This window comes from Capra hircus, chromosome 6 (assembly GCF_001704415.2).
Source record: "Capra hircus breed San Clemente chromosome 6, ASM170441v1, whole genome shotgun sequence".
Lineage (NCBI taxonomy): Eukaryota > Metazoa > Chordata > Mammalia > Artiodactyla > Bovidae > Capra > Capra hircus.
In genome coordinates, this window is record NC_030813.1 from 96,745,338 (window position 1) to 96,771,924 (window position 26,587).

Consider the following 26,587-nt stretch of genomic DNA (forward strand, 5'->3'; position numbering starts at 1 on the left):
TTAATTTCATGGCTGCAGTCACCATCTGCAGTGATTTTGGAGCCCCCCAAAATAAAGTCTGACACTGTTTCCACTATTTTCCCATCTATTTCCCATGAAGTGATGGGACAAGATGCCATTACAAGTATGTATTCAACTTAAAGAACTTAAAATAAAAAGCAGGGTACAATCAGAAGAAAGCTAGGCTGCTGTGATGAGAAGAGCTCTAACCTAAAAACTAAAGCTTTCGGTTCCAGACTTCTTCCTGCCATCAGTCAGCCCACTAACCTTGGGCAATCATTATTTCTGTGGGTTTCAATCTCTCTATATGTAACAATAAAGGATCTCCAAATTCCTGTCTAGCACTAATGCTTTATCACTATGATTCCATCAGAATTAATTGACAAGGCTATTTTTTGACAAGTTTTAAGTGGCAGTTCTCTTAATTTCCAGAAATGAAGAAATACACTAAAGAAGGAAAACGTTTACAGGGGAAGCCCAGACCACGTAAAAGCGTTTAAATTTCTCATCAATTTTGATCCTAAAGGAGAAACAAAAGAAAGAACTTGATTTTTAACCATTTAACAAAACAAGCACTCTTTGGTTTGCCAAAGGAACAGGTGGCCTCCTATCTTTCCCTGCCCACTCACGGGAGCTTTTCTGCTCCTACTAAGGAAAGCTGATCTCTGCCATTTCCCTCCCAGCTCTACTGAAATGTATCCAGATCCTCAAAGTCTCAGCCAGAGGTCTGTCAAGTAGAGCATGGGTACCAAAGCTGGCCCATGGATTGATGTATTATTGGTTTCAAAGACCAGATCCTCTTCCCATCACTTAGAATCGTAAGTGCCTGCTGTTCCCATGCCACTGGACTTGGCAGACTTGACAGACAGTTCAGCTTCTGTGCCTTCTTTTCCCCTGATTCCTACCACCAGCCTTTCTCAGTTGAGGCCATTCTTGCTTGTGGGCAGGGATGGCACTAAGATTGGCCTTGGTAAATATATAATTTGGGTCAGACCATGTGCTCTAAGATAAGTTCCTGGGATCGCCTCTTAGACTCTGTTCCTCCCACACAGAGATTCTATGATGACCAAAATCTGTGAAAGCTGGTGGGTTTTCTAAAACAGAGGGCATTCTAGAAGAATGGGTCATGAAGGTACCCTGCTTGGAGAACGTGGTATGGAGTGTAGCTGATAGACAGCTACACCAGCTGCAAGAAGCACCAGCTGCCTTGTTTTGGATCCACTAATGTGTTTACTTTAAAGCCACGCCTCCCCAGGGCTGCTCTCAGCCACTGACTGACTCTAAAGCCACGCCTCCCCAGGGCTGCTCTCAGCCACCGACTGAGCCAGGGGCGGGGGGGGTAGGGAAGTGGTGGGTGTGGGGAACTAGAGTTGGGTCATTCCTTTCTCAAGGGGGATTCTTCAAAGAGGCACTATTGGCCTGGGGACTCTCCATGAGGATAACGGAAAGTTTCTCAGAGCTGTGCTGTGGTCTGGAACTCTTCCTACTCAAGCCTTCCTTCCTCTTTCCTTTCATAGGTCTCAGATCTATATCATGGACTGGAGGCTACCCTTGACTATACTGCTGTTTCTCACTTTACCCCTCATCCTTCACAGGCACTTCCTTTGGTAAACCTCTTGCAGATTTAATTCCATTTGGCATCTGCTTCTAAGAGAAGCAGGGATGACATTTTGCAAAGTGCCTGCCTGGCCCACTGGGTTAGCCAGTGTTCTCCAGAGAAATAGAACTTACTGGAGATATATATTTATTATAAGGAGCTGGCTCACGTAGTCATAGGGTCTGAGAAGCCATCAGGTCTGCAGTTGGCCAGCTGCAGACTCAGGAAAGCCAATGTGGAATTCCATTTTTGGAAGCTAAAGTTCCAAGAGCTGATAGTTCAAGTTCCAGTGTGAAAGCTGACAGGCTTGAGAGCCAAGAAGAGCTGATAATGGCTCAGTCCAAGTCTAAAAATCAGACAAGACCAAGGTCAGAGGATTCAAGCAGGAGGACACCCCTTTTACTCCTGGGGAGTGGGAGGGTGGGGTGGTAGTGGTGGTGCTGGTGTGGTCTCAGGTTTTTTGTTCTATTTATGCCTTCAAGTGATTGCATGAGGCCAACCACATTAGGGAGGACAATTTACTTTCTTCAGTCTACTGATTCAAACGTTCATCTCAACTAGGAACATCCTCACAGACACACCCAGAATAATGTTCAACCAAGCACCTTTGTACTCTATGGCAGTCAAGTTGAAACATAAACTTAACCATCCCACTATGGAGTCCAACAGCCAATCAGTTAAATCACTGTTGCTAAAGTCATGAAAGTGAAAGTTGCTCAGTTATGTCTGACTCTTTGTGACCCCAGGGACTATACAGTCCATGGAATTTTCCAGGCCAGAATACAGGAGTGGGTAGCCTTTCCCTTCTCCAGGGGATCTTCCCAACTCAGGGATCAAACCCAGGTCTCCCACATTGCAGGTGGATTCTTTACCTGCTGAGCCAACAGGGAAGCCCAAGAATACTGGAGAAGGTAGCATATCCCTTCTCCAGCAGATCTTCCCAACCTAGGAATGGAACTAGGGTCTTCCTGCATTGCAGGCAGATTCTTTACCAGCTGAGCTACCAGGGAAGCCCATGAATACAGGTCAAGTTCTCATAGAATGAGTTGCATTTATGTTTGCATCTGTCTCTCTAAAAAGCCTGTGTATAATTTGGAGGTGGAAACCACATCTTAATCATTTTCAGACCCTACACTCAGTTCAGTTCAGTCACTCAGTCGTGTCCAACTCTTTGAGACCCCGTGAATCGCAGCATGCCAGGCCTCCCTGTCCATCACCAACTCCCGGAGTTTACCCAAACCCATGTCCATTGAGTCGGTGATGCCATCCAACCATCTCATCCTCTGTCGTCCCTTTCTCCTCCTGCCCTCAATCTTTCCCAGCATCAGGGTCTTTTCAAATGAGTCAGCTCTCCGCATCAGGTGGCCAAAGTATTGGAGTTTCAGCTTCAGCATCAGTCAGACTCTACGTACATAGTAGGAATAACAGATACTTACTGAGTTTCTATCATGTGTCGTGCATAAGGCGCTAGTGGTATAAGAGTAAACTAACAGACCAGGTCTTTGTGCTCAGAGAGCTGATGTTTAGGTGAGTGGGCAAACAATATATAAAACAACTGGATATATAATACAATGAGGCAGTGATAAGAGTGAGAAGAAGAGGATAAAGCAGGGTAAGGGGCTAGAGATGGATGCAGGTCTCATTTTATATATGTGCCCAGAGAGGTTTCAATGAATAACTGAATGAAGGTATGGAGAAGGTTGTATAAGTCTGTTGGGGCAAAAGCAGGAATTTGGAGCCACACGGAGCAGAAGGAAGCTTAACCGTCACCAGGGCATCAGTTCAACTAAATTGTTATTTTCCCCCAATTCTGGACTATTTAGTGTTCTTTTTTGCCTCCCTCACTCCCATTTTTACAACTTTTATTTTTAAAACAGAGTGGGCCCTATATGGCTTTTGTGTGTGTGTGCTTTTAAATTAAATAGCTTATTTTTATCTGGAGGATGACTGCTTTACAATATTGTGCTGGTTATTGCCATATATCAGCCATAGGTGTAAGCACATCTCCTCTCTCTTGAACCTCCCTCCCACCTCCCATCCCATCCTACTCCTCTAGGTTATCAGAGAGCACTGGATTTGAGCTCCCGGTGTCATTCAGTAAATTCCCACCTAACACCTTTTCTTAATGGGCTTCCTCACTGGAGTAAGTTTTCAAGTCAACTTCATCACTTGCATTGACCTTCCCCCATATGAGGGCTTGGGGCCAGTTTTCACTTCTGAAGAAATTCCTCTAAAGTGGTATTTTGGGACACTACAGAAAATGAAGATAGACTTGGCAAAGAAATTTCAAGTCTACAGACAGATAATTAAGAGAGATTTTCAAAGCCTAGAGGGAAATCAAAGACCATTATAAATGTACAGTTGGCACTAAACCACTTTTATTACAATTTGAGCTCCTTACAGCTGTGCAGCAATTGAGAGGTGAGAATACACAGCCAGCGGAAAACAAAGAATAGCCACGTGGATGCCAACCTGCTAGTGGCCTAGAGGATCCACATGTAAGTTTCATAATTTGTCCTGAGGAATTACAAAAACCAAAATAGGAAATTTTCTTGTAATTCTAAGAAGGAAATGTTTACGTAGCCATTGAGAAAAAAAGTTTAAAATTTCCCTTTCTCTCTTCCACCTCTCTGACTCAGTTCCTTACTCTCAACAGGGATGTGGTAAGAGGAATGAGATTCTGTGTCAAGTCATCTGAAGTCTTCAGGAGGTTTAGTGGAGGAGCCTGGGCTTTGGAACCAGGAAATGGAAGTTAGTTGCTCAGTCATGTCCGATTCTCTGCGACCCCATGGACTGTGGCCCACAGACTCCTCTGTCCATGGGATTTCCCAGGCAAGATTACTGGATTGGGTTCCCATTCCCTTCTCCAGGGGATCTTCCCAACCCAGGGACTGAACCTGAGCCTCCTTCATTGGAGGCAAATTCTTTACCATCTGAGCCACCAGGGAAGAAAACCTGGAAACAGGAGGGCCTAGAAATGCAATTGTGTGATTTTAGGCAAGTTACTCGGTCTCTCTGAGCTCCATTTTCCTAGTCTGTAAAATAACTACGGGATGGAGTTTTTGTAATGATCACATGAGACAGGGTAAGAATGATGCCGGGCACATGACAGGCACTTAATGAATGACGGTCCAACTTCATGGAAAGGAAGTTATTTAAGGAACTCAAAAAAGCATTTATCATAGTTTCTGTTTTTTTAAAATTTGCATTGCAATACAGATGCTTTACAATGTTGTTTTAGTTTTTACTGTACGGCCAAGTGCATCAGCTACACATATACATGTAATTTCCTCTTTTGTTGTTCTTCCCAGTTAGGTCACATGGCGCACTGAGTAGAGTTCCCTGCGCTATATATAGTAGGTTCTCATTAGTTACCTATTTTATATATATTAATAGCATCAATCATGTATATGTGTCAATCTCAATCTCCCAATTCATCCCACCCCCAGTTTCTCCACTGGTATCTGGTATAGTACCTTTGTTCTCCACATCTGTGTCTCTATTTCTGCTTTGTAAATAAGATCGTCTGGACCACTTTTTTCAGATTCCATATATACATGAACACATGATGTTTGGTTTTCTCCTTCTGACTTAGTTTCTCTCTTGTTACTGATAATTAAGATTATGATATCAAAAAGTTCTTTGTCAAGAGCAGTGATCACAAAAGCAAAATGTTTTTGGTAAGCCTACAGTAGGATTTGATTCGTGATTTGTGATTTGTGGAGAACTGTGGCTTACCTAAAGGGGGTGACCAAAAGGTGCGTGTCCCATTTGAAGAGGGCAATTAGAGAACTTATGCCTGATAGAGGAGGGTCCACTCCCATCTATGGAGGGACTGAGTCACATCCAAAGGGCAGTTTCTACTTAACTCCTGCCTCAACATAGTGCAGGCCCACTGGGGACAGATTTTTGTTTTTTAATCCTGAAATCTATTTCTATGTGAAATTTCCAGTTCACATAAAAGGCCTCCTAAGTCAATTAATTAGAAGATACTTAGACCACAAAAAGCATGTCTGCAGGCTATATGGCCTGTGAGCAACTTCTAGAAGAGGAACATTCCATGAATATTCTCACTCCTTGTATAGTAAAATATTTTGGTGAAAAAAAAAAAATTCTTCAAATAATTCCACACAGAGCAAAGAGTTCAACATACAAACAAATCTCTTCCTGCATATTTCTATATCTAGGACACCAAGGGCCAAAAATAACCTTAGACCTATGAAGGATTTTGTTGTTATTTATTCCTCAGGATTTAGCCAATTGCTGGTGGGCAGACTGTTCAAAGTCTGTGCATAGGAAAAGATAAGTTGATGCCTGCTGATAAAGCTATTTTCCAGGTATATGCTTGTGAAATGTGATATTCCTTACATCTTCCATGGTATCATAGAGGGGTTGAAGCATCAACAAATAGTCCACAAAACGGTCACCTTCAGATCTTAAAAGAAAGGGTAGAAAGAGCTTAGAAGAAATTACTGTGTTTGTTAAGGAATCTTTCTATTGGCTCTGGATGAGCTTCACAATAACAGAGAATGTTCCCAAGGGATGCTAACTGGAAGCTATCAGTGGCTGAAAAGTATTAAGCCACCAATGTTTTAATTAACTTGTTCCACTCCATTTCGGAGCTTACAGCTGAGGACAAAAAGGAATCCTATTTCAATATCCAAAGTCACTGTAAATGTTAAGCTCTGCTTTTGACTGACAGTCTCCCACACGCTTGCACACCCTAAAACTAGCAACTCTAAATTTAGATCATTTGTAAAACCCAACAGGTTTCTAGAGCATGTGACAATCTAGATATTCCTGCATCGCTTATCCACAGAAGCCGTCTCTTGTGGGGGAAATGTACTCTGACATCCACTTTGATAGGTTACAGGCACATTAAAATGGGATCACCTCAGTTAGAACAAGGAGAGAGAAATCTTAGACCAGATGAACTACAGAGTATCTCTCAGGAACACGTTCAATTCCCTTTACACACACAAAGATTTGTCAAAAATTGGCAGAGGAGAATTGAATTATCAATGCATCATTCCAAGGCATCTATGTGTTCTGCAGACATATCGTCACCAAGTAATTGCTCCACCTACAACTATCTAAAAAGTTACTGGGCATGTATTGGATCTGAGGTCCAACTCATATGGCAACCCTAGTTATTGACATGCAACACAAGTTAATTCCATTCCATATTCTTCTACTTATTTTCCCATGTTTCCAATACCAGATTGAAAACAAGTTCCCTAAGAAGAATGTGGCCTGAAGATATTCATGTTCCAGTCCATTCTAGGCAGTATGGGGTTAAATATATTATCTATCTATCTATATTAATATATATAATATATATTATATATATAAAATATATAAATATAATATATTTATGTAAATATATATAAATATAATATATATTATTTAATTATTTAAATAATGATATTATTTAATATATTATTTAAATAATATTTCTATATATTATTTATGTCTTAGAATATTCAATTAGGAAACAGCGACAAGCATCTATAAAAAGGGACAAAAAAATTAACCCACCAAAATGATGTTTTAGCGATCTGCTATGCGATTTACTGTAAAAAACAGTTAAAGAATTCTCTCTTATTACTGGGAAAAGGTGTATTTTTGAAGTTATGAAATTCAGAACCTAAGACAACAATAAAAAAGGATATTTTCAGTAAAGTATATTGAGATTTTTGAGAGGCAGGCACTAAAATAAAATAGCACTGTCATAAAGTAGCATCTCAAATAGAATTTCTATTTGAAAAATTAGTCTTCAGCCAAAACGTCTCTTGGCTCCTACACTCTTTTTTTTTATGACCCTTTATCTCTAATACTGTAATGACCTTAATAATAAACATGTTTTACCTAAGAAATCTACTTACTTTAATGTTGATTTTATTTTAATGACAATATTGAATACACCTCACTTTGAGAAAGACTTTTTGCAAAAGATGAGTCAAATTCAATTAAGTGTAAACTGACCATTTCCCAACCATGTCCCCTAGGATAATGTTCCCAAGACATTTCATAATCTTAATTGGGTCAACACCGCAGTTGACTTGAATAGCAGAATGCCAGGGGAAGTTGCTATGCTGAGTTTGACACTTAATGAAGATGGAGTTATGCTTTTCCTTGAATGAACACCCCATTATGGAAATGAAGTCCCCAGAGTAGATTTAAGAGTGTGGTCAAAACATTACTTTGCAAGGTCAGTGAAGTTCTGATTGACTATTTGGGTAGAAGTCAGGACACAAACTCTAGCTGGGATGGCGGGAACATTTCAATGCAGACTACTGCATTCCGCTCAAATTCCTGCTGTCATTTCAGTTAGAACCAGTGTTCTTTCTTACCAATTCCCTCAAAACCATAGTGTTGCTGTGATCTGCCAAGGCAATATTAGGTTTCCTTAATAAAGATAGATATATCACAGCAGTGGGTTAAGTGAGAGAGCGAACAGTTAATTCCTGCTTCATTAAGCCAAACCAAATAATTCTCATTTAAATGAAGAAACCCATCCTGCTTCCCAGTAAATATTTGGTATCAGAGCAGCAATGAAAGCTTGTGCTATGTAAACCTTGAAGCAACTTAGCAGCAGCAGCAGCAGCAGGACATTCCCATAAGTACTCCACCGAGAACGATAAAACATTCAAAACAAAATGACGCTTGGCCAAATCAATGGGTAAAGGAAGTTTTGTGAAAGCTCTTCCTAGAGTTTGTGGTTTTGGGGGTTCTGTTTGTTTTTATGAAGTGTGTGTGTTCACTCTCTTATTTAATCGTGAAGACATTGCAGTTCTCCCTGGGCCTCTCAGCCATTAGAATGGATTAGAAAATCCTCCTGAATAATCTCTGCGAATCATCCTACAGAAAGTGCCTGGGCTTTTCAGGCTAAGTGCACGTTATACATATAAATCATGATCACTCTGGGGTTGATTAGGAAAGGAGAGTTATTTCGCAATCTTGGCAATGTGTGTATGCCTGTGGCAACTGATTAGCTATTTCAAATTAATAGCTTAAAATTAAAAGAAGCCCGAGGTTAGAATAAAAGGAAATGGTTTTTCCATGTAAAGAAAGCTTCATCCTCCTCCAAAAAGCCCCCTGCCTCCCCCTCATCCTTTCCCTTCCTCTTGTTATCCAGTCTCAGAATGATATCTATCAGTGGGAGGAGTTACAGAGGTATGGCTTGTTACGTGAGTTTCCAGATTTGACAGAAGGAGAAGCAGTGGACAAAACTAGAAACAAAGACGTCCAGTAAATGAATGTGTCTGTAGTCATTTTACACCTAGGGCTCGGAAGTTTCTCAGGAGGAGTTGCCTGGCTGTGAGTCGGGCTGAATCCTTTCTTCTGCCTGCCATATGCCATCCTGCCTGGGTCAGGCAGCTTCTGGAGATACCCTTTGCCCACAACCAGTCCAGGGACACCAGGATCTCCCATTCAGTGAGAACCACAAGAAAAACAAAAAACCCAGCAAAGAAAACAAACAGATACTCCATTTCCAGGGTCGGTGGAGAACCCAGGGGTAGGGAGAATGGGTTATGTGGTTGATGTTCATAGGTGGAAAGAGGATCTGGGTTTCCAGAAAGAATTTTACAAGACTTTCTTTTTTTTTTTCCATTTTGTTTTCTTGACATACCAGGCCTCAATTTCATTTTGGAAAATATTAGACATTAAATTTGTACTGCTATCTTAGCTGATCTTCTTGAAATTAATGAAGAAAGAAAAAAAAATCCTGTCTTTGAAAGATCCTTTTTCAAGCAGTAGAAAATATACCTTGACATTCTTGCTGCCTCTCTGAGAAATCAGGCAGCCTGAAGTTTGTCTAAACTCAGGACGTTTCTGTTAGTTAACCAAGATGGGCAAGGCTTTATTTCTCTATCTATTGAATTTATTTCCTTAATGATCCCTCCTCTTTATTTGATAAAGAGAAGCTGTCCCCTATGCAATTTTAATTTTGTCTTAAAGATAAGAAAGCCAATATATAAGCAAAACTAATTTCTTTCCATCAAATTACCTACTTAGAATACATACTAACAGGTTATACCCTTCGGTCTTAAAAGATTAGGACCAATGTCAGCTACTAGTAAAAGACTGATTGGAAAGAGAGAGAAAAAAGCTTTGCTATCAAGCAGATGTGTTTTCAAATTCCAGTTCTGCCACATACAAGCTGAGTGACACTGGGGTGAGTTGCTAAATGTCTGTGAACATCTGGGTCTTCATCTCTAAAAGATGGGGCTTATAATACATACTTGGCAGCATTGTATGGGAATGACTTCAGATAACAAAGAATAAACACCTATCATGGTAGGTCTTATATATTCATTTTATTCCTTCCAATTAGAAAATACTTTATGGAGATTCAATTGGTATCCTTAGAATGCTTACTCAGTCCAACTAGCTCTGTGGTAGGCATTGTGAAAAAATAATAAAGGGTGAGAAAGCCCAGACAATGTCTCAGAAGAATATTCCTTCTATTTGAGGAGACAAGAGGTATAAATAAACTCCTATTTGCAACTGGGAAGCAATTAGGCTACCTATAGACAAGTATTAGATGTTATGGTATAAACAGCAGGTGCTAGGGAAGATCGTGGAAAAGAGAGATTTTATCTAGGCTTTCATGACATACAGAATTTTAATTGGCACAAACAAAACAAACCACTTTAAAAACAAACCAACCTAGGGATTTTTTTTTTTAATGGAAAGAAAATGATTGAAGATTTGAGGGTAGAAATGAACAGAGCATATATCTTGAGGAAACTGACCGACTCAGAGTAGAGAGTTTTATTGTGGGAAACGGTACAAAAGAGTAAAGTTGGGACCAAGTTAAAAAGAGCCTTGAACATTATCCTAATTAGAATATGGTCTATGAAGTCTTTAGAAAGAGAGGCTGTGGCTCTTCAGGATGCACCGGAGACAGGGCATGGGTCTGGGGACTTTTCTAGAGTCGTGAGAGGGAAGGTAACTTGTTTGTGCTTCTCAATGCTTCTTTCCTCTTCTTCTTTTTCCAGGGAAGGTTTTACTGGGGCCCCTGCTACAGCAAGAGGGGAAGCGATAACAAACAACAGGTTCCTTTGCTGCTGGCTCCCGAAGGGCTGAGTTTGCTCCTTATTGAGGTGAGGGGAGGTGTGTGTTCAGGGGCCGGGCCAGAGGGGTGGCTTAGGTGGTTTGCACACCCCTTTGGTGGTGGTGTATGCAGGGGGCACACACAGTACCACGGTACCTTGCACTTGTTCTGAGCTCTGCAGAAGTGGCAGCTGGGTTTTTTGATGATTTTTATCTTTTGTCCAGAATTTGCCCCAACTATGCATGCACACAGTTATTTTTAGTCCCATATAGTTTCTTTGCATTTTGTTGCTCAAGGAGGGATGTGTCTTGGTACAAGCATTGTGGCATTGCCACAAAGGGTCCCAGGTCCCAACCTGCCTCATCCCCGCTGAGACTCTACACCGTTATTCTTAAAGGATAAGGAGAGAAGGTTTGTTTTTCTGAAACCTCTTCCCTCACTGACTTCTGAAGGGTTCATTCCAAGCCATAGGCCAAGTGGGTCTTGAAACTTGTTTTCATCAATTTACTATAGATGATTTGATCCATAGTAACTAAACTCAGAAGAGATTTGTCCATAAAAGCCAATTTAAGCATTTAGAAAGTTACACACAAATATGAAGAGGAATGGCTTGTAGGCATGGTAAGTAATTTAGCCTGTCTCATTCCTCTCTAATAAGAACAGTATTCTGGAAAATTAAATCAATATCAGAGAGTTTATTGGTCATCCATTCATCAGTTTATCAAATATTGATTAAGCATCTACCAAGTGGCAGGCACTTAGGTGAGAAATAGCATGAGGAGGCTGAGATAGGCAAGTGGTTTAGGGATAGACCAAGCAGGGGGTGTCAGGGGCTGGGCTGCAGAGAGGAGGGCGGAATCCAGGCCCCAGAGGGCTGTGTACTTCCTGGTACAGAGCTAGGACTTGAATCTCTCTATAATCACAAGCCATTGAAATGTTTCAGTAAGCTCAGAAACAATTCTTTTAACTTCTAAGTATGTTATTATTTCATTTGACTGGTGGTTCAGTGGTAAAGAATCTGCCTGCAATGCAGGAGACTAGGGTTCGATCCCTGGATCCCTGGTTCTGGAAGATCCCCTGGAGAAGGGAATGGCTATCCACTCCAGTATTCTTGCCTAGAGAATCCCATGGGGAGAGGCGCCTGGCCGGTTATAGTCCATGGGTTCGCAGAGCTGGACACGACTGAGTGACTAACGCTTTGGTGAGTCATATGTTACCCACTAGATACATGTGGTTGAAGCAATAATGCTACTGGATTGAATTAGTAGATAGAAAAGGACCCGAAAATATGATGTACCAAGCTCTCAGAAATTATATTTTAGTTATAAGAATAAACTACTGGCTAAGAATCACTACTATTCATAGGAGTTAACTGTATAACAAAGGAACTGGGATATGTACTTATGTTTTCAAACCAAGGAATAAATTAATTCCAAAGAAAACTAAACAAACAAACAAAAACATAGGATGAAATGAAATCTGTAATGATGAGCCACCATCATACAATTGAGTAGGTTTCTCAAGTAGGGAGGCTCTGAAATCTATAGGTCTCAAATTAAAACTCATTACACATTTTTTTCCTTTTTTCACTTTTAAAAAATTTAGCCACACTGCTGAGCATATAGGGTCTTATCTCCTCAACCAGGGATTGAACTCACGCCCCTTGCAGTAGAAGCACAGAGTCTTAACCACTGGACCACCAGGGAAGTCCCTTCGTTACATATTTTTCACTTAAGTTTTTGATAGCAAATATATTTACATGGTTGAAAATCAAAATAATATGGAAATAATATCTCAAGAAGCAATGCTCACACTCCTGTCCCTGTCTGCCCTGTACCCTGCCCAGCCCCTGCTGCTACTGCTGCTGCTAAGTCGCTTCAGTCGTGCCTGACTCTGTACGACCCCATAGACAGCAGCCCACCAAGCTCCTCTGTCCCTGGGATTCTCCAGGCAAGAATACTGGAGTGGGTTACCATTTCCTTCTCCAATGCACGAAAGTGAAAAGTGAAAGTGAAGTCGCTCAGTCGTGTCCAACTCTTGGTGACCCCATGGACTGTAGCCCACCAGGCTCTTCCGTCCATGGGATTTTCCAGGCAAGAGTACTGGAGTGGGGTGCCATTTACCAGTAACCATTTGTATTATTTGTTGCTGCACTCTCATAGCCTTTCTTTATGCAAAATCCAAATCCATTTTTTGTAAATAGGAAAGTTAATTAGAAAAAAAAAAAGGGGAAGAAAATAAACCAACTTTGTTGGTAACCACCACTTGCCAGACACTGTTAGTTTTTCCGTGAGTTACGTTACTGATTCCCTATGACAACTCTGTAATGTTGATCTTATCTGTCCCAAGAGCAGACCTCCTGTCGGGTGGGCAGAAATCTCAACCTTTGGTCCCATACTTTAGAAGCACTTTCTCAGGCCTCTCCCAACCTCTAGCATTTCACGTGGATTGAACATGTCTTTTGGTTTTTATATTTCAACTCATTGCCTTACCTTCATCACATCTTTAAAATGCCTCCTTTTCAGGGTCGTTTTTGAGGATTAAATTGAGTTGCTAACGAGGTGGGTGGAATATGGTAGGAGTTCTGTAAGTGGAAGCTATTAATATTATTATAATGTCTCTAGGAGCACTTCCTCAGGCTAAACTCATTCAAAATGCATTGATTTCTGTTTAACTCATAAAGATGGCCCCCCTTTTGGTTTTGTTGTTTTGTTCTTTGATGTGGATCATTTTTTAAAGTCCTTATTGAATTTGCTACAATACTGCTTCTGTTTTACGTTTTGCTTTTTGGCCACGGGGCATGTGGGGTCTTAGCTCCCTGACCAGGGATCAGACCTACACTCCCTGCATCGGAAGGCAGAGTCTTAACCACAGGAGCTCCAGGGAAGTCCCATGGCCCCCTTTTCGGACTTAGTTTATTCTGATGCTGACCTTCACCCCCGGGTGAGTAATAACCTTTGTCTTCTTATTTAAACAGAATCCGGGTATTAGGTAGCCAGATCCTCTCTTGGACAGTCAGGATGAAAGCCTAGGAACAAGAGTTGCCACATTCACGCCACATCAAGAGTCAGCAAAGTTTTATAAAGGGCCAGGTAGTAAATATTTTGGGTTTTAGGGGGTCTTTGTTGCAACTACTCCATTGCATTATTGCACAAAAGCAGCCCCATAGACAAGTGAGGCTAGTGATGTTCCAATAAAGCTTTATTATGGACATTGACATTTGAATTTCATATAATTTACGTGTCACCAAATATTTTTCTTCTTTTGATTTTTTCCAACCATTTACAAATGTAAAAATTATCTTCAGCTTTTGGGCCATACAAAGGCAGGTGATGGTTGGATTTGGCCTGTGGGACTGTTTGCCAACTCCTACCCTAAATGACAATGATTTGATACAACATCTCTTAAACTTGGTCAATTCTCTCTCTTTCCTCTCTCTCTCTCCTTCTCTTCTATTAAAACTACAAGCAAACAAGGAAAACAAAAGGCCCTTTTGGAAGGAATCCTTCTACTTACCCAGGGAACTATAATTTTATTTCTCTCATAAGCAGCTCAGGGTTTTGTAAATACAATTTAATGACTCACATACAAATTTAGATATAGATTTGAGTTGATGTCAACTCAATAGCCAGAGAAGGCAATGGCAACCCACTCCAGTACTCTTGCCTGGAAAATCCCATGGAAGGAGGAGCCTGGTAGGCTGCAGTCCATGGGGTCTCAAAGAGTCGGACACAACTGAGTGACTTCACTTTCACTTTTCACTTTCATGCAATGGAGAAGGAAATGACAACCCACTCCAGTGTTCTTGCCTGGAGAATCCCAGGGACAGGGGAGCCTTGTGGGCTGCTGTCTATGGGGTCGCACAGAGTTGGACACGACTGAAGCAACTTAGCAGCAGTAGCAGCAACTCAATAGCACCGAGCCATGCTAGAAAAAAACCACAGTAGGCTGTACATCCAGCTGCTAGGAAATTAAGCAACATCAGGATCTGATGTGTGTCAATTACCTTATTTAAAAACCAAACTTCAGAGGAGATGAAGGTGGTCTTGCATCTTGCTACCTATATCCCTAGAAAGTGGTGGGGGGTGGGGTGGCACTGTGGTGCCAATCTGGGTGGGGGATGCAGGGAGCTTGGGAACTCCCTGCTCTAGACTCCTTGGGCCTTTATCCTGGCTGAGGGACTAGAAGTCAGACTTACTGGGGACGCATACAACCATGGCCACCTCTCTGGAATGCCCCGCAGTGGCCTCTGCCCTGTCTTGAGTCTTCACCAGTTTCTTCTCCTGCCTCTAACCACCTTCATCCCTCCCCTCCCACCACCATGATTTCCTCAAGAGTTCAGGCTTCTAGAAACAAAAATCAGGAAGGCAGGTTGTCTAAGGAAAACTTCTGCTTTCTGCAACACACCCCTATCCTGAGGCAAATGAGCCCCAGAGCCTTGCTGTTTGGAGAAGGTTTAGAGAAAAATGCTTTCATAATCTTATCATCCTGGGACACAAACATCTCTTTATCATCTGGGGAAGCCGATCATTTCAAAGAGGCAAATAGTCAGTGGCCGCCCACTTAGGAAAATTCCTTCTGTTCCTCTGGGTTTTTCAGAGTTCTGGATTCTCGGAAAGAAGAACTGGAATGCAGGGGTGACTGATGAATGCTTTCAGAATTCTTTTTAGAGTCTTCACTGCTAGCACAGAACCTAGCCCTTCACAGTGCTCAAAAGACGTCTAAATGTTGCCATGTTGAAGAAGAAATATCGGAACTGGGGCTTAAAAACTTTCAGTTGTCAAGAGATGAGTGAGGAATAGGGAATGAACAAAAGCATGGGGAAATGAAAGCATATAGTTTAAGTACCAAGAAAGCAAGGACTTTATCCATATCATTCATCTGATGTTCTTCACCACCAGCCTTGGGAGAGCACCCGGCTCAGTGAATATTTAATCAATGAATGGATTCATGTAGAGAGGAGAGAGGAATAAGTCTAGAAAGACAAAGTTGAGCAGTCAGGTCTCAGCAGGAAACAGAGTTTCCCCCTAATAACTCAAGCTCCACTTTACTGAAGGGATGACTTAAGGAGATGAATAAGAAAGGATGGGACTAGCTATAGGGGTTTCTCTGGTGGCTCAGACAGTAAAGAATCTGCATGCGATGCAGGAGACCTGAGTTCAATTCCTGGGTCGGAAGATCCCCTGGAGAAAAACATGGCAATCCATTCCAATATTCTTGCCTGGGAAATCCCATGGACAGAGGACCCTGGCGGGCGAACAGTTGAACACGACTGAGCAACTAACACTCACTTTTTTTCTGGCAACAGAAGCCTGATAGCAGCCCTGAGGCTGAATGAGCAAGAGGAGTCATTTGGCAGAAAAGATGCGGTAATTACCAGAGACAGTACTGAAGTGGGGATGATGTGAGGCAGAAATACTGCAATCTCTCTCTCCTCCAGCCCTCCTTTCTCCTGCCAGGGCCTCCCATTGGCTGAACCCAACTAGAGGCCAGAGATGGTGGGAGCAGGAGAGAAAAGGTTGGAAAACTGAAAACAGAATCACCAGCCCACTGGGTGAACTGAAACTGAAAGCTGTTTTCCTTTTTATTGAGATATAATGGACACAGAACATTATGTCAGTTTAAGATGTACAAGTTAATGATTTGGTGTTTACATATATTGTGAAATTATCACCACAATAAATCTCCATCCATCACCACACATAGCTACACATTTTTTTTTCATTGTGATGAGAACTTTGACGTTTTATTTTCTTGGCAACTTTCATGAAAGGTGAGTTAAAAAAAAAATGGTGCCTTCCCTTCCCTGTGCCTTCATTCATTCCCTCTTCTCCCAAGATAGCACCAAAGAAAAAGATATATCATCTCTTATCATTTGGATTGAAAGGCTATTAGTTGCCATTGGAGATTTTGAAGGAGGAAGTGACAAAAAATAAGGCATTGGGAAACCTTATCTGTGTTCACATTCCAGCCCTGCCACTCCCTAACTGTAAACGTGGGCTAGTTATTAATATTTTAAAATCTCTGTGCCTCAACTTCCTTATCTAGACAACCAAGGAAATGATGGTAGCTATCTCGTATGGCAGTTATGAGGCTCGAAAGAGATAACCCAAGTGAAGTGCTTGGGCCTAATTTATTGCTTTTTAAAAGCCTACCTTGAATCAGATTTAGGCAAATTTGTCTTATATTAAAGAATTTACTATCAAATCAATGTTACAGCAAGGTTTTGGTGAACGTGACAATCATAAGGAAAAGGCTAGAGTTTGTTTTAGTGACTTCACGACTATGCAATTTTATTGTTTTTGTCTACCCAGCGAAGAAATTCCCTTCCGTAAGCACTGATTTTTCCACCTTTAAGTAACATTAGAATGTTACAGAGGCTTTGGGTAACACAGATGAAGTCCACCTACCTGGGATCTCAACCATATAGCTGCGATTTCACTACCAATGCATTTCTGAAAATTGCTTCCTTAGCATTTCAGTGTGTTTATTCGAAAGAACAACTGAAGCAGAAAGAAAATCAAGCAACAACAGGAGGTCTTCATTTTTAAACTCATCAGTTGGCAAGCCAAAAATTTGCTCAGATCTGTTGGGGGTTGAGATGTAAAATTGGCTTCTGATAGGAAAGTCAGTAGCTACAGTTTAAAACTCCGAAGCACATTTTCTTCTCCTTCCCCTACCCACTTCCTTATTTTTCTAAGAGTGTCACATGCTTTCCTAATAGTTAAGATGTGTAACCCTTGGATTGCAAAGTACTCCTGTTTATACCACCATTAAAATTTAAACAGATGTATACTTTATGGAAAGACTGGCTGTAATTATGGTTCTTTAAGCCCTCTCCCACCATTGCTAATTTTTAGTACTGCTATAAAAGAAACATTAACTTTTACTGAGTTCTTGATGAATATTTGAGGAACTTTCTAAAATTATAAATGCATTTACAATTCTGATGCACCAATTTAACTTGCTTAGGCTAAACAGCAAGAGGATGTAAAAGTATCTAAATATCATTTTCATACCTAAGACTTCTAGTTATTTCAGTATGTAGGTGAGATTTCAAGATGCATCATACAGGGAAATTGCTTATTTTTGTAATGTACACTTTATACAAGTAAATGAATACTTCCCCAGTGAACTAAGGTTTTTTTTTAAGGTAGTGTAAAAAATAGTATCTCTCTGGCCATGAAAGCCCTTAAACAATGATTTTCAAGGACTTCCTCTGTCATTGCTTAATAACATTCAAGGCCTACAGACAGACTTCAGAATTACATGTTTAAAATTGTATATACAATATAATTACACTTATTTCTTTTAAAGCAGAAAAACCAGGCACATAGATTGGTTGCTGCTGCTGCTGCTAAGTTGCTTCAGTCGTGTCCGACTCTGTCTGACCCCAGGGACAGCAGCCCACCAGGCTCCCCCGTCCCTGGGATTCTCCAGGCAAGAACACTGGAGTGGGTTGCCATTTCCCTCTCCAATGCATGAAAGTGAAAAGTGAAAGTGAATTTGCTCAGTCGTGTCTGACTCCTAGCGACCCCATGGAGTGCAGCCTACCAGGCTCCTCCGCCCATGGGATTTGCCAGGCAAGAGTACTGGAGTGGGGTGCCATTGATTGGTTGGGATGAAAGGAAATTCACCAAACTCTTAACAGTAGTCTTATATGGGTGCGTGCATGCTAAGTTGCTCAGTAATGTCCGACTCTACGACCCTATGGACTGTAGCCCTCCAGGCTCCTCTGCCCATGGGACTCTCCAGGCAAGAATATTCTGATGGGTTTCAATGCTCTCCTGTAGGGATCTTCCCAACTCAGGGATCGAACCCACGTCTCTCATGTCTCTTGCATTGCAGGTGGATTCTTCACCACTGAGCCACCAAGGAAACCCAGCTATATACGGGAGTAGGACTAAAACAAAGTTTTAACAGAAGTGCTAATCCCTTCCCAGGGATTTTTGATCCTCTTTCTATACCTTTCTTTTAGAATATGGTGTCAGAGGCAGTGGTGAAGAGTGTTTGAATACCCACCCCATCATCTGCTACTGTGTGACCTTGTGCTAATACAAACAGCTCTGCACCTCAGTTCAGTCATGTGCAGAAAAGGATAATAATAACACATATCCCATATAATTGTGAGAGGAAGAGAGTGAATGCATACAGATCCCTTAGGACAGGGGTCCCCAAACTCTGGGATCTAGTATCTGATGATCTAAGGTGGAGCTGATGTAATCATAATAGAAATAAAGTGCACAGTAAATGTAAGGTGGTTGAAGCATCCCCAGAACATCCCCTCCCACCCCCTCGATCAGGTCCATAGCAAATTGTCTTCCACAAACCAGTCCCTGGTGCCAAAAAGGTCGGGGGCCACTGACTTAGAACAGTAACAGGAGCTCAGCTGGCAGGAGTAAGTGAGAATAATTATTCTGTTATTTATATTCAGTCACTTCCAGTAAAAAGTGACTTCTTGAGGGAAGAGATAATCCTGTTTATCACCTGTATCGCTGGACCTTAATACAGTGTCTAGCAAGTAAGAGATGATCAATAAAGATGGTGAACATACGAATGCATGGATCCCACATATAGTGTGAAGCAACATAGAATGCCACTATTCCATGGGTAATGATGGAACTGTAATTGTTACTCCTAGTCTATAACCTTTCTTTGTTTTAGCTGTCACTGGTTAGCATTTGCTCAGAAAGTGTCCCAAGGCTGTGTGCGCAGATCCAGGTCACTCGCAAGTGGTTTGCCTCATGATAACTCTAGTTGGACAAAGAACATTTAGAAGGAGTGTTACTCTGAGTAGGTCAGCATTCTTCATCCTGGAAGATTTAGTCACCTTTCAGATTCTCATGTGGGTTTTAAAGACTGCTGCTGCTGCTACTGCTAAGTCGCTTCAGTCGTGTCCGACTCTGTGCGACCCCATAGACGGCAGCCCACCAGGCTCCCCCATCCCTGGGATTCTCCAGGCAAGAACACTAGGTCACATCAAAAGTGCAAATTTGATAGAGTCGAAATGCACTCAGTCCACACAGAAAGCCAAGGTTTATAAACCAATCTGCATTGCTATTTAGCTCCGTCCTCCTCTTAGCAGCTGCAGCCCAAAGCTATTGGGCAAACCTGCACTTGTCTCAAAAGTCTTCCAGGAAGAGAAGGAATATTCACAAATGGCTGACTTTCACCCTCACAGGGGATGAGTTTGCTTGCCTGAACTTTCTCCAAACTCCACTGGATTTTTAATAGTATTTTTATTTTAATGAGCATATTTGAAATCTACTCAGAATTTCTGGTGATATACTGAAAATGATTGAGTTCAATTAATATTATATACTGTTGTTGCTAATATTTCTCTCTCTTCACAAAGCTAGACTTATTTTTAACTTTTTGGCTATGCCAAGAGGCATGTGGGATCTTAGTTTCTCAACCAGGGATCGAACCCACGCCCTGCTGCGTTGGAAGTAAAGATTCTTAACCACTAGGCCATCAGGAAGTCTCAAGTCAGTCTTTTTTATGAAACAATCTCCTGAACTTCCTTCTCTCTGTGTTTTAGTCCTATTTCCTGTTCTCTTGCTTACGCAGAGGCCGAACTTTAAAAATGTTAAACACACACACATATACCACACCTATCTTCACTTGTCTGAGTAAAGAAGGCATGTTATTATTACTCCCTTTTAAGATGAGGTGCCCAGGGCACTCAGAAGTGGGAGTGAATAAATCACAGATCTTCAAGGAACTGTACCCTAGGAACCCCTAAATGCCTTTTATTAACCCATTATGGGTTATTAATTTATTAAATGAAGCTATTAAAATACTCAAGGGATGAGGAGGCAGAAATGGATTGCTCGGAATTAGTTAAGGACCAAGTAAACAAGGGGCAATGCAGGGAATTCAGTACAGGATAGAAGGGCAATTAGGTCACACAGACTAGTATTTACACAGTGGACAGAGGAGCCTGGTGGGCTACAATCCATGGGGTCGCACAGAGTCAGACAGGACTTGACGACTAAACCAACAGTAATTTACAAAGTGCTTTTTACATACAGGAGGAGAATAAATGAAAGGAGTGAAGAGGATACCGAATTAGTATAGGCAGGAAGGTTCCAGTAACACACAGTCCTTAGACCTTAAAATTGCCTTATTGTGATTTTAAGTCGGTAAAGAAATATATAGGGATGACAAAGAAATCTAGAGAGCTCCCTAATTAGTTTAAAATATAACACCGGTAGATCAAAATCTGCCTTACAATTTTGTAAACTTTGATACCATTACTCTTTCTATAATATGGAAATTTTTGAATATAATTTAAAATCTTTGGTACAAGTGGGTTTCCAAGAGCTTTCATTCATGTTTCACAGCTCTTTCCCATGCCACAGACATGGCACGCTCAGGTAGCACATTGAATTGTAGCGCAAGGATGACCAACGGCCCTTGGAAGCCTGAGGCTGACCAAGAAGAAACATTTCTAGCGCTTCCTCTGAGGCAGGCTCTCACTTGATAAACTGACTCAAGAAGCACAGCAGAATTTGTACTGAGACGACCCAGGCATCTGTTAACTCAGTGACTGCTGCTGCTGCAAAGTTGCTTCAGTCGTGTCTGACTCTGCGCGACCCCATAGACGGCAGCCCACCAGGGCCCCCCCGCCCCGTCCCTGGGATTCTCCAGGCAAGAACACTGGAGTGGGTTGCCATTTCCTTCTCCAATGCATGAAAGTGAAAAGGGAAAGTGAAGTCGCTCAGTCGTGTCCGACTCTTCTCGACTCCATGGACTGCAGCCCACCAGGCTCCTCCTTCCATGGGATTTCCCAGGCAAGAGTACTGACAGCTTGTCTTAAATCTCAACCCAGAATGTGGCCCCAAGCCACACCCTTCTACCACCCCAGCTCTGAAGCAAAATATTATTCTGTAGGAAACTTCAAAGGAAGCAAAGTGTGAAAGTCTAAGAGTCAAGTCTACCCCCCCTCCCCACCTCAGGGGGCCATCATGTCCCATTTTACTGCAATTTCTCTTTGCTTTGTTTTTTCCAACGATGCATTTAGCTACAGTAAGTAGGAAAAAAAAATCCCTATTCAAGAGAGTGGAGTCATTATCCACACACAAAAGGCCATTTAGAGAAAGAAAGGCTCAGTCAGTTCAAGCTGTGGCTGCCAGAGTCCAGACCTATTAGAAAAAAAAAAGGTTAGCTGTTTAAGTGGGAATGTGAAACAAAATGTCATAATTAGGGCTAACTGGGCACCCTCCCCCCCTGCCGAGAAAGCTGCCTGGGATCATAAACTAATTCCCTGAAAGTTCTAGGCTTAGGGGGAAGCAAATCATCAACTCTAAATGACAGTTCAGTGGTTAACCTTTACCCTGGAGGCTAGGTTTTCATTCTCTCTTGTTTTTCTTTTAGGTATGTTTTTTTAATAGATGTCACTTTTATAGGATTGGACTGGTTTTTTGTTTTTTTTTTTTCCTAGCTCTCCACTACTGGCATGCTGCAGATCACTCTGTGTGTGTGTGTGTGTGTGTGTGTGTGTGTGTGTGTAAAAACCATGATAAATATCCCCCAATAACAGTAGTTTCCTTTAGTGATGAACTGTATGGGAGAATTGGGAATTAATTCTTTGTCTCTCTCTCTGTAATTTCTGATTGCTCTTTTTATTGACAAGTAAGTAGACAAGCTGCCTTAAAACTCAACAATCAAAAAAAACCAAGATCATGGCATCTGGTCCCATCACTTCATGGCAAATAGATGGGGAAACAATGGAAACAGTGACAGACTTTTTTTTTCTTGGGCTCCAAAATCACTGCAGACTGTGATTGAAGTCATGAAATTAAAAGATGCTTGCTCCTTGGAAGAAAAGCTATGACCAACCTAGACAGCATATTAAAAAACAAAGACATCACTTTGCTAACAAAGGTCCAAAGCTATGGTTTTTCTAGTATTCATGTATAGATGTGAGAGTTGGGCCATAAAGAAGGCTGAGTGCCAAAGAACTGAGCTTTTGAAAGTGGTGATGGAGAAGGCTCTTGATAGTCCCTTGGACGGTAAGGAGATCAAACCAGTCAATCCTAAAGGAAATCAATATTCTGGCCACCTGATGCCAAGCACCTACTCATTGGAAAAGACCCTGATGCTGGAAAAGATTGAAGGCAGGAGGAGAAGGGGGTGGCAGAGGATGAGATGGTTAGATAGCACCACTGACTCAGTGGACATGAGGTTGAGCAAGCTTCAGGAGATACATGCTGCAGTCCATGGGGTTGCAAAGAGTCGGACACAGTTTAGCATCTGAAAGGAACTGAAGGTAAAAGGGAGACAAAACGACACGTAAAATATCTCAGATACAATTTTCTACCATGTTTCCCTTAAAGGAGAAAACATAATTAGAGTTTGGATGTGATTAATCACAAGGAGAAGGGAAGTATGTGCCTCAGAGAAGAGGCAGCACCGTGAAGGCAGAAGCACCCACAGGACTGTTAACAGGCTTCACTTCTCCTTTCCTTCAGCCATATAAGGGCATCCGGGTAAAAGCAATTACAGACTGACGGATGTTTATAGTTAATAATAGAGTAAATTCTCAGTATTTAGCATACTCAGAGGCATGGGATTCTTTTTTTTAAAAGAAGAGTCTGTCCTTGTATTTCTATTTTTAGATTCATTGGCTGCACTGGGTCTTAGTTACAGCACACAGGATCTTCAATCTTTGAGGCCAGGTGTGGAATCTTTAGCTGTGGCATGTGGGATCTAGTTCCCTGACCGGGGATCAAACCCAGGCCCCCTGCATTGGAAGCACAGAGTCTTAGCCCCTGGACCACCAGGGAAGTCCAAGGGATGGTATCCTGATTGACAAAACAATGTGAGAATGAGTCCATGTTAGTCATTTAATAGCTACTTCCTGTCAGATTGATTGGTTGGAATATTCTACTTTACTAGAGGGTAACCATGTACACAGGGCATGTATAGCCAGTATTAAATAAATAAGGTAAGGCCTGAAATATTATTGAAAATTTCATGTTAACAATTTAGAAGGTACTTTAGGATCTTGCAGAAGAGCCTCGACTGATTATTTTGGATATCAGTGATGAAAATAACACAGAATGCAATACAACACAAATTTGAAAGTGGTTTCTTTTGCTAGATTATGTGACAATTTTGCTTTTTATACAGTATTTCTAAAGTGACTTGCAGATAAAATGGAGACAATTGCTTAGCAAAGAGAGACTAGGCATTTTACTTACAACTTTATGGACTTTCATTAACACTTGCTTTCATTTTTACCACCCTCCTAACAAAATATTTATTGAATGTGGGACATTTAAAGCAAAAAGCATGCTTCCTGTGTTCACATGGCTTAATTAATCATTTAAGAAGTAAGGCAGGTAAGAGCATTTCCTTTAAATCCCATGAGATGTCTTTTCCATTTTTTTGCACCAAAAAATTTTGTCTAGGTAGAGTTGTATCCAGATAGAGGAAGGGAAAGGGAGAATGGTTAAATCTTTTGGTTTGTGAGAAAAAAATAGATGTGAATAAAGAGTAGACGTGAATAAAGAGTTGCAAAGATTGAGTCAAAGATTGAGTCAAAGATTGAGAAAAGGACACCAATTTAACTCATGCAACAAATATTTTTGAAGGTCTATTATGTTCCAGGTGCTATTGTAGGGCCTTAAGATACATAGATTTTACTAGAGGAAACAGACAATAAATAGGCCTCATGAAACTATAAAGGATGCTCTTGTTGTTTAGTCACCAAGTCATGTCCAACCCTTTTTGATACCCCATGGACTGTAGCCCGCCAGGCTCCTTTGTCCATGGAATTTTCTGGGCAAGAATACTAGAGTGAGTTGCTGTTTTCTTCTCCAGGGGATCTTCCCAACACAGGATTGAACCTGGGTCTGTTGCACTGCAGACAGATTCTTTACTGTCTGAGCCACCAGGGAAGCCCATAAAGGCTGCTGCTACTGCTAAGTCACTGAAAAGACGGCAGCCCACCAGGCACCCCCATCCCTGGGATTCTCCAGGCAAGAACACTGGAGTGGGTTGCCATTTCCTTCTCCAATGCACGAAAGTGAAAAGTGAAAGGGAAGTCGCTCAATCGTATCAGACTCTTCGTGACCCCACAGACCGCAGCCTCCCAGGCTCTTCCGTCCATGGGATTTACCAGGCAAGAGTACTGGAGTGGGGTGCCATGGCCTTCTCCGATAAAGGATGCTGGATGATAATAAACATTATGAAAATATTGAGCAGGCTATGGGAAGGTATCAGAGAAAAGGTCGCTTCTGAAATTTTAAATAGTGTGGTTAGGGTAGACACCACGTTTGAACAAAGCCTTGAAGGAGGTGAAGGAGTTAGTCCCATGGATATGAGAGGCTGGGGCATTTCTGGCTATATATAAGACATAATGGAAAGTAGAAAATTACTTATTGAGAAAAATACGAAGGGCAGACTATGGGAAGAAGAAGAAGAAAGGATAGTCATTGGTGGCAAATAGGGTGCCAGGAAATCCCTAAAGTAATTTTGAAATGCTTGGCTTTGGAAACTGTGATTGGGAGAAATAATAAAAATAATCTCTCTGTCCAAATATGATTAGCACCTGGACATGGATCTACAGAATAAACAGGTAAATGTGTACACACCTAAATTCTGGCATATTTCTAGGTAGCAAATACCACATTGGGTACATTCTTTTTTTTTTTTAACTGGAGTATAGTTTTGATATTTTCCAGGTGGTTCAGTGGTAAAGAATCTGCCTGCCAATGCAGGAGACACAAGAGAATTAGGTTCACTCTCTGGGTTGGGAAGATCCCTTGGAGTAGGAAAGGGCAACCCACTTGAGTATTCTTGCCTGGAAAATCCCATGAACAGAGAAACCTGGTGGGCTGCAGTCCAGGGGGTCACAATGAGTCGGACACGACTACATGACTAAGCACAATGTTTTCAGTCAGACATGACTGCCAAATGTAAAGCATAGTTGCTTTACAATGTTCTGTTAGTTTCTGCTATATGATGAAGTGAATCAGCTATACGTATACCCATATCCCCTCCCTCTTGGATCTCCCTCCCACCTCCACTCCCCTATCCTACTGCTCTAGGTCATCACAGAGTACCAAGCTGAGGTTCTATGCTTTACAGCAGGGAAAGATTCTTTACTACTGAGCCACAAGGGAAGCCCATAAATGATGCTAGATGATAATAAAAGTTATCAAAATATTAAGTAGGGTATGGGGGGGTAGCAGAGAAAAAGTTATCTATGCTACACATAGTATTGTATATATGTCAACCCTAATATCCCGATTAGTGCCACCCTCCCCTTCCACCCCTGTGTCTGCATGTCTGCGTGCTTATTGCTGCTCTGCAGATAGGTTCATCAGTCCCATTTTTCTAAATTCCGCATATATGCTTTAATATACGCTATTCATTCTTTTCTTTCTGACTTACTTCACTCTGTATGACAGACTCTAGGTCCATCCACAACTCTTCAAACAGATCCAACTGAAATCCCTATCAATGGCATTCTTCACAGAGTTAGAACGAAAAATTTTTACAAGCTGTATGGAAACTCAAAAGACCTCAAAAAGCCATAGCAATCTTGAGAAAGAAAAAATGGAGCTGGAGAAATCAGGCTCCCTGATCTCAAACCACTTATTCTTTTATCGTTTATGTTCCGAGGACCACATGTGTCAGACACTGTGTTGAGAACTAGGGAGAAGTGATGAGCAAGCAGATCAGACGTGATTCCTCCATTCACGGCAGAGATGTTCTTTAATTAAATGATGCATTTGTTATCTTGTTCTAAGTGCTGTGGAAAATTACATGAAAGTTGGAAAGAGTTACTTGACCTACTTCGGGAGACAGGAAAAGATTCCACTACGAAGGGGATCTGAGCCATGATGTGAGTGATGAGTTAGCATTAACTAGGGAAAGATAAAGATTCACGCAGGCAGAGGTGAAATATATTCGAA

The 26,587-nt window shown here is 41.5% G+C and overlaps 1 protein-coding gene across 2 annotated transcripts in view; it reads right to left on the bottom strand.

Annotated features, from left to right (window-relative positions):
- LOC102172613 (ras-GEF domain-containing family member 1B) overlaps positions 1 to 26,587 on the bottom strand; it is a 669,201-nt gene that overhangs the window by 74,666 nt on the left and 567,948 nt on the right. The window lies entirely within an intron of this gene.